General features: G+C 36.0%; 1 long non-coding RNA gene across 1 annotated transcript; it reads left to right on the top strand.

Annotated features, from left to right (window-relative positions):
* Positions 1 to 7,171: 7,171 nt before the first annotated feature.
* On the top strand, positions 7,172 to 8,370 carry LOC124459870. Its single transcript, XR_006953851.1, has 2 exons — positions 7,172 to 7,710; positions 7,777 to 8,370. It is a non-coding gene; the product is annotated as an uncharacterized LOC124459870 (long non-coding RNA).
* The last annotated feature ends 255 nt before the right edge of the window (positions 8,371 to 8,625 follow it).

Below are 8,625 nucleotides of genomic sequence, written 5' to 3'. Positions count from 1 at the left end.
TATATATACTTGTATATTGTGTATTTTATTTAACGCGACTGAAGAAGGAGAAGAGAAAGAGAGCTACAGGTTGCTTTTTCCCCCGCGATTCTCTGCCAACAACAAAACAAAAAATTTGCGCACGAAATTCAATTTCGGATTTATTGTCCGTGTTCCAGATTTGATTACGTTTTATTTTTCTTTTTGATTTTGATTTAATTTTGTGAATTCGAATTGCCAAAAGTCGCGGCCAAGTTTTTGTTGGTGATTTAAATAATTTCGCACTTTTGGTATTCTTTTATGTTGTATACATTTTTTAGTTTGTGGCGCCGCCACCGCCTACTGGTTCTTCGATTTATTTGTTTAAATAAAATTTCGATTTGTTTTCCTCAACGTTGTTTTTGAGTTTTCTTGCTTTTTATTGTAAATTATTTTAAGTATTTTGTTTTTTCTTTTTTTTGAAAAACACACACGATTTTTAGAGCTCTGTCCGCCGACGAAAAATGTACGTCCGTTCCATGCAAAAGTCACAATACGATTGACTCTTCGGTTTCTTGTTTTTTTGCTGGGGGACCCCGAAGACTCTTACAGCGACTGTAAGAGCGGGAGAGAACAGTTTGTTGTGAATTGCTCTTAACTTCTGTCTCTCGGTTAGTCAACAATGCGCTGTCGGTGCGGGGGTGGGGGAATGCTGGTGGCTGTTTCTCTTTTGGTTTTTGTTATCAGATTGCACGGGCATCCGAACATCTGCTTGCTTGAAACTGAAACCCAGCCGCAGCAGCAGGTAAAACTGTATTTTAACTGAAGATGAGTTGTTTTTCGGGAGCGGGTTCGGGACTCGCAATGAATGCGCGCATGTGCAATGGCGGGGCGGCTGAGCAGCTGCCAGTTTTTTCCCGACCTGCACAATGCACATAATGCCAATGAAGGTCGGTACAATCTGAATGAATCAATGAATGGAAATAAATCCTGTTTGTCCCACAAGTGAAAAGAAAGGAAATTGTAAACTACAACATGCATACATAAGCATGCCTAAAGTATTAATAGAATTGCATAGTACACACAAATGTATGTACGTATTTTCGCCGAAGTGACAACCAAGAGCAAAAAATTAAAACATTAAAACTCTTTCTTTTTTAAATTCTATACAAAAATGTTTAAATTTTAATATTTGATGTATTTTGAGCATATATTTGTTTACCGTAATGAGCAAATCCAATGCAAAGTGATAAAATCAGAATTTTTTATTTGTGCACTTTTAATAACTTTTTTTCTTTATTATTTATCTTTTTCAGGTAAGCTTTTACAAGATAAAAAATTAACCAAAAAATGTTTCTCGCATTACAATCAATTAAAAAAAAGTCAGCATTATAATTTAATTTATTAAAGTTCCGTTTGACACGAAAAAAAAAAATTAACTTACATTGTGCCAAAAATCAAGAGACCCAGAGATCCAGACAAGTTAATATAAGTGGGGAGCAAATATGGTTTTCAACTACAAAAGGGGGGAAAAAAAATTGTTTTTTTTTAATTTTAAAAAATTTTTATAGTCTGTCCGTTCGACATTGTACATATACATATATGCGAAATACTATCATTCTAAGTGCTAAGTTTAGTGCAGTTGGCAGGCTGTTTTATGTTTAAATTTAAATATTGTTACAATACTTGTGCAATTTTAGATTTAAAAAAAAAATGTAATCTATTTTTTTTAAAGCAAGGATGAAAGTTGTGTATATGAAACAAAAATATTTTCAAAATTGGTTTTTCAAGAATGATCCTTATAATTATAATTGCAAAAAGGGTATATATTCTTTGGTCAGAAGTGTTCAACGCATAGAGGGAAACATATCCGACGATCGGTCGAAAACAGTGACTTTGTCCAATAACTTCGTTATTTCCAATGATAAGATTGTAGGCCATTCTTTCGCAAACTTTAGCCTTTTTAGCTAAAACGTTTTTCCACTTTGATGGCTATAGGTAAGGAAATAGTTACCAAAAAAGGTGAAGGGTATACAAATTTTAACAGCTCTGAAAAGAAACACCCTGTACTCACCAAGATACGAATCCATTTAAATGGTCAAGAGAATCTTGTTGATAGATGTCTCCATTCCTGGTAACTCCTTAACCCTGTAAATCATTTGGAATAAAAAACTGAATTGAATACAAAATTTAAAACTCCCACATATATTTATTTTCGAATCATTTATTCGGACAATAGTAACAATTTCGTAAAAGCACTTGTGTAAGGACTTTTTAGGGTGGAAGTTCTGTTTATGAAGCATACAAATTACAATGTTTTACTACTAAATTAAACGAAAGACACGACAAGGACAAAAATGTTGAAGGGGGGTAATAAATAATTTAACAATTAAATTACATACACATATGCAATTGTTTGCAATGAATTTCATTATTTGAATGTTTTGCATAATGGAGTAAGGGCAAACGGTCAAAATCAGCTGAGCATTCAAAATTTTCCTTCATGCAACAGAATAATTTATGTTTCTATTTTCTTATTTTTCTTTTAAATTATATTTTATACATAATTTATATTATATTAGCAAAAAACTATTAAAGACTACACCAGCTTCTGAAAAGTTCGCCAGATATATAATTGAATTTGAAGAATCCGTTAAATGTTTAAACGTAAAAGCGATCATTTTTGAATTCAACAGGCCATCACCACCATCAGTTACAGTGGAAAGTTTTTATTCTATGCCTGAATAGTCCACCAGAAGACATGGAAGAAGACATTCTAGGTCAAAATAAAAACCATCGGGACTGGTCAATAAATCGTAATTTGCAGTCCTTGTAGACTTAGCAGCCAGCACCATTTTTTTTAGCACTCCTTGCCTCTTTTTCCAATCTTTGTTGCTTAGCTCTTTAACGCCACAAACAACGCATCAGCTTTCTCAAGGGCATTTGAATGCGTTTACAATTCATCAAAAAGGATTCCAGGGTCAATAGTAAAATAGGCAATAGGCAAATATTTGAACATTTTGAACAAAAAAAAAAGGTGGCTCAACCAAAATTACCTCAAATTTCGTAATTCATTTAAATTTTTAATAGATGAGAATCAAAAATACAAAAAGCAAGGAGAGGTGGATTGCAGCAGTGTGAGTTTGTCGAAGATTACGCAATCTCCAGTCCGAAGCCTTACTGGCATCGTAATCGAAAAGCTCATTTCCGTTCTTTTCTTTTTCCGTGAGCCGCGAAACACGTTACTCGTCGGCTTCCGATTCGTCACACTCTGAGCAGAGAGGTCCGATTCTCTGAGCAGAGAATAATGAAAATCTGCAAAAGATTATGAAAAAAAAAATAAGAAAGAAGAGGCACGTTAGGGAAAGAGTAACAAGAACCTTGCAAGGGAAAGCGCGGATATGCCGCGGTCAAAGTTATCAACACCGGTCCTCTGGTAAAATATAAATTCCATAAAATAAAAATATATCAGCATCTCATCTAAACGAAAGATTCAAATTCGATCATCCAAAAACATAGTTTAAGGCGGTTGCATCTCTCCTTGATGACATCTGCACTCTCCACATCCATCCAGATCTCAACCTGTTCATTGCGGCAAATTTCCGAGACATTGTCATCGGCCAAAGAGTGGTCATCGAGGCATTACTCAACATTTCTCCGACTTAATATCAAAGTCCTGGCGCTCCAGCAGCGTGAAAATGCGCTGCAAGCTTTATCTAAGTAAAACCATTGCAGTACTCATTCTTAAAGTTTTAAGGAAAATTTCACAGAGATGGGAGCCCGGGTGCGTGTGTTAAAAATTAGAATTTTGTATATGGGCTTGCGAGTACGTTCAGCACGAAAAAACACGATTTTTAAAAATTCGTTTTTTTATTAAGGTTGACAAAATACTCTCCCTGTTACTAAGCCTAGAGGACTTCCATCTGAAATAATTGCCAACTGTAGACGTTTTGGAATATTGAAAAAAATAAATCTACAGGTACTAAAGCCACATCTAAACTAATTTTAAATGAGCAACGTACTCCACTTTCCAACTCGAAACTAGACAAATTATAATATATAAATAATATAACATTAAGACAATGTAACACAAAACTGCATATATAATAAAAAAACCAACAAAATCTTAAAAAAAATAATAATAAGTCAACACAAATTCCTAATACACAGCGCTAATTAAATTGCCTTTTCTAAGTTTTTATAAGATATAACCTTAGAAATAAATCTTGTAATGCATTGCTACCATATGCAAATTGGGAAATGACAATTAAGGGGACATTCCAGCAGGACAATGAATCCACACATACGAGCAAGTTGGTAAATAGATATTATTAATCTAAGAAAACTGATGCATGTTATGGCCTGAATCTAAACCCAAACCCGCAAGAAGGCTACGAACCGGACAGCAAGGCGGCAAATCCCGCTTTTCGTATGAATACAATACCTTGGAAGTAAAAGCAATGTTACAAACCTCGATTCTTCCACATTTGTTAACTAAAAAATAAATAAAAGATAATTTCATTTTTTTGGCGGTGATCCTTGATGGCAGTATTGTAGTGGGAGATTCTTAAATAAAATCCAATATGGATCCGAAACAAAAGAAACATTTTAAAAATAAAATAGCTGGCTATCAAACGACTTCATATTGACAGCTCTTGGCAGAACCGCCAGTTCCTCCAAAAGCGTCCCAAATGGAGTATTCTAAAGGGATGCCGGAGCATGTGGGTCCCGATGTTTTAAGTTGGTTTTTTTTTTAAATACGAACGAGAGGAGCGGTATGTCTGGCATATATGGGTCTCTTTCCCCGACCACATAGAACGGCCAATAATGAAGATAATGATAGCATGTATTGAAAATTGGATTAAAGAAGCATTACATTATCACTTCAATGTTTTTTTGGGGTAATCCTTAAGCACTTCTAAATTTGTATGCTCTGCAGCCAGGTTAGTCGAAAGTTTTGTTTTGTCATGGTGCTCATTGTGATGGCAGTTTTGCTTAGACTAGAAGTGGGAGGCTTTTAGATAACATCCGATATGGGATTATAATCGATAATTGATCGATAAGCCCATCCCGATTTGGAGTTGCCAGATAGATTATTTATGGCCGGATCCCACATGTTGTGTATGTTTATAAGCATCTCTGCAGTTGCATCACTTTTCTGCAGCCGATCAGGTTTTGTTAACGACATTAGCTCGTTCGGGTGCCTTCGTTGGCTCAGCATGACATGCTGGCAGATTTTTTTTTTGACGACATCGGTAGCTTGGAACATGATATGAACAAGACCTCGTCGTGAGCAGCGCTGCTACCGACGGGACCACCTTAACCTATGTATTTCATCCAGGCCCGGACTGGCCCACCGGGCAACCGGACAAATGCCCGGTGGGCCCTAAAGGTAGGGGGCCCTTTTGATGAAATTTCATGCAGTAGAGTAGCAGTTTTTAGTCACTAGGGCCCATCGTACGAGGTTCCCTCTAAGAATCATTTTTGTACCATAATAAATCGATGGGCGCTGGGGCCCATAGAAAAATATAGAAAAATTTTCCTGAAAAACCGAAGTTGAATGTAGCAATATACCAGTTAGCCACTAGGGGCCCTTTAAACGAGGTTCTCAGTACGAATCATTTTTTAAACGTAATAAACTGATGGACGCTGGGGCCCCTGGAATTCAGAAGCCCTGTAAGCTACTGGAACTTTGGACATTGTTTTCAAAATTTTAGAAACTTTCTTGCTTATGGCAGTTCGAAAAAAAAACTTCAATCAGATTGAAAATGAACGCATTATTAAAGCCTTATACTTACAGAGCAATTCACTTCAAAAACTTTTGACGATTTAAAATCTAGTAAAATTACGCCTTACGTAGAAGTGCATTGTTGAAAAAACATAGGCAAATAAAATTGTTTGTTTGTTTGTAAGAAGTCGTTTTTGTTTTATTTACGTAAGCGATCATACTTGATGTAAAACCTAAAAATGTGTACCTTTCATTTTCCTCGACATAATTTTTCAAGCATGTAGTATAGGGGGCCCTTCAACTTCAATGCCCGGTGGCCCCTCAGGGTCCCAGTCCGGGCCTGATTTCATCATGTTCCAAGCTACCGATGTCGGCAAAAAAAAATCTGCCAGCATGTCATGCTGAGCCAACGAAGGCACCCGAACGAGCTAATGTCGTTAACAAAACCTGATCGGCTGCAGAAAAGTGATGCAACTGCAGAGATGCTTATAAACATACACAACATGTGGGATCCGGCCATAAATAATCTATCTGGCAACTCCAAATCGGGATGGGCTTATCGATCAATTATCGATTATAATCCCATATCGGATGTTATCTAAAAGCCTCCCACTTCTAGTCTAAGCAAAACTGCCATCACAATGAGCACCATGACAAAACAAAACTTTCGACTAACCTGGCTGCAGAGCATACAAATTTAGAAGTGCTTAAGGATTACCCCAAAAAAACATTGAAGTGATAATGTAATGCTTCTTTAATCCAATTTTCAATACATGCTATCATTATCTTCATTATTGGCCGTTCTATGTAGTCTGGGAAAGAGACCCATATATGACAGACATACCGCTCCTCTCGTTCGTATTTAAAAAAAAAACCAACTTAAAACATCGGGACCCACATGCTCCGGCATCCCTTTAGAATACTCCATTTGGGACGCTTTTGGAGGAACTGGCGGTTCTGCCAAGAGCTGTCAATATGAAGTCAAAAAAATGAAATTATCTTTTATTTATTTTTTAGTTAACAAATGTGGAAGAATCGAGGTTTGTAACATTGCTTTTACTTCCAAGGTATTGTATTCATACGAAAAGCGGGATTTGCCGCCTTGATGTCCGGTTCGTAGCCTTCTTGCGGGTTTGGGTTTAGATTCAGGCCATAACATGCATCAGTTTTCTTAGATTAATAATATCTATTTACCAACTTGCTCGTATGTGTGGATTCATTGTCCTGCTGGAATGTCCCCTTAATTGTCATTTCCCAATTTGCATATGGTAGCAATGCATTACAAGATTTATTTCTAAGGTTATATCTTATAAAAACTTAGAAAAGGCAATTTAATTAGCGCTGTGTATTAGGAATTTGTGTTGACTTATTATTATTTTTTTTAAGATTTTGTTGGTTTTTTTATTATATATGCAGTTTTGTGTTACATTGTCTTAATGTTATATTATTTATATATTATAATTTGTCTAGTTTCGAGTTGGAAAGTGGAGTACGTTGCTCATTTAAAATTAGTTTAGATGTGGCTTTAGTACCTGTAGATTTATTTTTTTCAATATTCCAAAACGTCTACAGTTGGCAATTATTTCAGATGGAAGTCCTCTAGGCTTAGTAACAGGGAGAGTATTTTGTCAACCTTAATAAAAAAACGAATTTTTAAAAATCGTGTTTTTTCGTGCTGAACGTACTCGCAAGCCCATATACAAAATTCTAATTTTTAGCACACGCACCCGGGCTCCCATCTCTGTGAAATTTTCCTTAAAACTGCCTCGATGACCACTCTTTGGCCGATGACAATGTCTCGGAAATTTGCCGCAATGAACAGGTTGAGATCTGGATGGATGTGGAGAGTGCAGATGTCATCAAGGAGAGATGCAACCGCCTTAAACTATGTTTTTGGATGATCGAATTTGAATCTTTCGTTTAGATGAGATGCTGATATATTTTTATTTTATGGAATTTATATTTTACCAGAGGACCGGTGTTGATAACTTTGACCGCGGCATATCCGCGCTTTCCCTTGCAAGGTTCTTGTTACTCTTTCCCTAACGTGCCTCTTCTTTCTTATTTTTTTTTTTCATAATCTTTTGCAGATTTTCATTATTCTCTGCTCAGAGAATCGGACCTCTCTGCTCAGAGTGTGACGAATCGGAAGCCGACGAGTAACGTGTTTCGCGGCTCACGGAAAAAGAAAAGAACGGAAATGAGCTTTTCGATTACGATGCCAGTAAGGCTTCGGACTGGAGATTGCGTAATCTTCGAAAAAGTCACACTGCTGCAATCTACCATTCCTTGCCTCTTTGTATTTTTGATTCTCATCTATTAAAAATTTAAATGAATTACGAAATTTGAGGTAATTTATGTTGAGCCACCTTTTTTTTTTGTTCAAAATGTTCAAATATTTGCCTATTGCCTATTTTACTATTGACCCTGGAATCCTTTTTGATGAATTGTAAACGCATTCAAATGCCCTTGAGAAAGCTGATGCGTTGTTTGTGGCGTTAAAGAGCTAAGCAACAAAGATTGGAAAAAGAGGCTAGGAGTGCTAAAAAAAATGGTGCTGGCTGCTAAGTCTACAAGGACTGCAAATTACGATTTATTGACCAGTCCCGATGGTTTTTATTTTGACCTAGAATGTCTTCTTCCATGTCTTCTGGTGGACTATTCAGGCATAGAATAAAAACTTTCCACTGTAACTGATGGTGGTGATGGCCTGTTGAATTCAAAAATGATCGCTTTTACGTTTAAACATTTAACGGATTCTTCAAATTCAATTATATATCTGGCGAACTTTTCAGAAGCTGGTGTAGTCTTTAATAGTTTTTTGCTAATATAATATAAATTATGTATAAAATATAATTTAAAAGAAAAATAAGAAAATAGAAACATAAATTATTCTGTTGCATGAAGGAAAATTTTGAATGCTCAAAATTTTGATTTTG

The sequence above is a fragment of the Drosophila willistoni genome (genome assembly GCF_018902025.1).
Source record: "Drosophila willistoni isolate 14030-0811.24 chromosome 2L unlocalized genomic scaffold, UCI_dwil_1.1 Seg168, whole genome shotgun sequence".
In the NCBI taxonomy this organism is placed as follows: domain Eukaryota; kingdom Metazoa; phylum Arthropoda; class Insecta; order Diptera; family Drosophilidae; genus Drosophila; species Drosophila willistoni.
Note: the sequence above shows the minus strand (reverse complement) of the source record. Positions and strands in the feature narration are given on the sequence as shown.